Genomic DNA, 3,399 nt, shown 5'->3' on the forward strand with positions numbered 1-3,399 from the left:
ATAGATGACAAAATTGAATGAAGGAATATTGAACTCAACCCAGGAAATAATAGACCAGTGAGCCTTCTTTCAGTGGTGGGCAGGATATTGGAGAAGATCGCGTGAGGGAGGATTTATGGTCATTCGGAGCAGAACAATCTGATCAGGGATAGTCAGCGTGGCTTTGTCAAAGGCAGGTTGTGCCTTAGGTGCCTGACTGAATTATTAAAGGGTGCAAGAAACCAGACTGGTGAAGGAGGAACACTGGATGTAGTGTATATGGATTTCAGCAAGGTATATGCTAAGGTACCCATGCAAGGCTCATTCAGAGAGTGAGGAGGCATGGGGGCCAAGGGGCCTTCCCTTGAGAATCCTGAATTAGTTTGTCCACAGAAGGCAAAGTTTCGTGTTGTTAAACTCGATCGTTGGCTGACTTTGCTAAGTGTCTCGCAAGCGTAAGCGCCGATGTCACACAAGGCTGAGTTACCGAGGATTCAGCCTGGACAATGTGTTGAGCCATTAAAACAGTACCTACTTCCAGCACCGGGTTTCGAAGCAGCAAGCAAGAAAACAAAAATCGCCTTGGACTCCGTCTCACAAGAAGGAATTCTGGCTTGATGAATATGGTTCGATTTTCCAATCCATCACAGCCCGCTTGCAGGATTTCATCCGGCACTCTATACTAGATCTCCTTCCCGTCGCCAAGAAACTGCGCATGACTGAACACAGAGCAGCCACAGCAAAACCAAATGCTACCTGCTCCCAACGAATGGGTTTGGAAACAGGATGTGACGAGTTATAAGCAACACACATCAAAGTTGCTGGTGAACGCACCAGGCTAGGCAGCATCTACAGGAAGAGGTACAGTCGACGTTTCGGGCCGAGACCCTTCGTCGGAACTAACTGAAGGAAGAGTGAGTAAGGAATTTGAAAGTGGGAAGGGGAGGGGGAGATCCGAAATGATAAGAGAAGACATGAGGGGGAGGGATGAAGCCAAGAGCTGGACAGTTGATTGGCAAAAGGGATATGAGAGGATCATGGGACAGGAGTGGTGGGGAACTCAAGAGGATGGGCAAGGGGAACAGTGAGAGGGGCAGAGGGAGAAAAAGGAGAGAGAGAGAAAAAAATAATGTGTCTATATGACGGATAACGGATGGTGTACGAGGGGGAGGTGGGGCATTAGCGGAAGTTCGAGAAGTCAATGTTCATGCCATCAGGTTGGAGGCTATGGTTGTTATGAGATGAGACTACCTCCCGGTTGGTAGTCGTGAGAAGACAGCATGTACCGAATGGTCGTCGGTTATGGTGAGGCTGGGATGCAATTGTGTGTCCAACATTCTGCAATCGTTGTCGATCCTGTGCATTGGAGCCTACACAACAGAATGCTCCCCACCTTGCATGTACGTACACTTCCCACTCTTTGGTGACACTGTTACGAATTGTAACGTTTTAGGAACGAGCCAGCAGCAAGAGATTTCACTCTGAGTCAGGTTTTCATGCTAAAACCACTATCTTTATTATTATCTACTCATAATATGGTAACTTAACGAGATAAACAAAAGTTAACAGTGTTATGTGTATATATGTGTAACTATCAAGCTTAGGAATAGTTATTGAAGTCTTAAGATGGAACATTAGTAAGGTTTAGTAATCCACGGAACAAATGATGGAGAGAGATTTTTCGTTATTCAGATTGGAGGTTTGTGACTCGTGGTGTCCCGCAAGGATTGGTTCCTGGACCTCTACTTTTCGTGATTTTTATTAACGACCTGGTTGTGGGGGTAGAAGGGTGGGTTGGCAAGTTTGCAGACGACACAAAGGTTGGTGGTGTTGTAGACAGTGTAGAGGATTGTCGAAGATTGCAGAGAGACATTGACAGGATGCAGAAGTGGGGTGAGAAGTGACAGATGGAGATCAACCCGGAGAAGTGTGAGGTGGTACACTTTGGAAGGACAAACTCCAAGGCAGAGTACAAAGTAAATGGCAGGATACTTGGTAGTATGGAGGAGTAGAGGGATCGAGGGGTACATGTCCACAGATCCCTGAAAGTTGCCTCACAGGTAGATAGGGTAGTTAAGAAAGCTTATGGGGTGTTAGCTTTCATAAATTGAGGGATACAGTTTAAGAGTCGTGGGGTAATGATACAGCTCTATAAAACTCTGGTTAGGCCACACTTGGAGTATTGTGTCCAGTTCTGGTCACCTCACTATAGGAAGGGTGTGGAAGCATTGGAAAGGGTACAGAGGAGATTTACCAGGATGCTGCCTGGTATAGAGAGTATGCATTATGATCAGAGGTTAAGGGAGCTAGGACTTTACTCTTTGGAGAGAAGAAGGATGAGAGGAGACATGATAGAAGTGTACAAGATAATAAGAGGAATAGATAGAGTGGATAGCCAGCGCCTCTTCCCCAGGGCACCACTGCTCAATACAAGAGGATATGGCTTTAAGGTAAAGGGTGGGAAGTTCAAGGGGGATATTAGAGGAAGGTTTTTTACTCAGAGAGTGGTTGGTGCGTGGAATGCACTGCCTGAGTCAGTGGTGGAGGCAGATACACTAGCGAAGTTTAAGAGACCACGAGACAGGTATATGGAGGAATTTAAGGTGGGGGGGGTTATACGGGAGGCAGGGTTTCAGGGTCAGTACAACATTGTTTGTTGAAGGGCCGGTACTGTGCTGTACTATTCTATGTAATCCGCGCTGTGATGTAGTGAAAAGGTAAGTATGAAGTTTTCCAGAGGTTCCACGTCAGGTAAACAAAGTCATTGTCGCGGAAGATCTTGTCCGGAGAATCCGTCCACATCCAAATTCTCACCAAAAGTGCCTTGTCACAGGAATATCATCTTCGAGTAGTTACCAGACAACATACCCAGGCAAGGGTTAACACAAGTGGTCCCACAGGATATCTCCAATTCTGTGGATTATACGAAATGACAGTCACGCGTTCGTTGTTCTCAGTATTGTCGATTAACCCAAACTTTTGGGTAATGGGAAAACTCTGGGCTTCACACACATTCTGGAGCAAACTTGCCCTGGTAGCTCGTAGTTCCAAGTCTTGCGAAGATTGCGATACTAACTTTCTCTCTCTCTCTCTCTCTCTCTCTCTTTCTCTCTCTCTCTCTCTCTCTCTCTCTGTTTCAGTCCACAGCAGACTGCCACAGCCTCTGACTGACGTCATACACCCGCCTCTCAGGCGCTCTTAAAGTAACACTCAAAAGGACAACCGCAGGGTCGCAACAACACACTGTTACGTACCCCGCAACTGGGTTGCCAAACCAGCAGAAATGGACCACTTAGTTGGAGTCTGGATTACTGGAACGAAGAAAGTTTTATTAAAGAAATAAGTAACACAGTTCTCTAATAGCAACGATATAAATGCAACAGGTTAGCAATGATAAAACACACATGTACACAGAACTAG

The sequence above is a fragment of the Mobula hypostoma genome, unplaced genomic scaffold, assembly GCF_963921235.1.
Source record: "Mobula hypostoma unplaced genomic scaffold, sMobHyp1.1 scaffold_61, whole genome shotgun sequence".
NCBI classification, from domain to species: Eukaryota; Metazoa; Chordata; class Chondrichthyes; order Myliobatiformes; family Myliobatidae; genus Mobula; species Mobula hypostoma.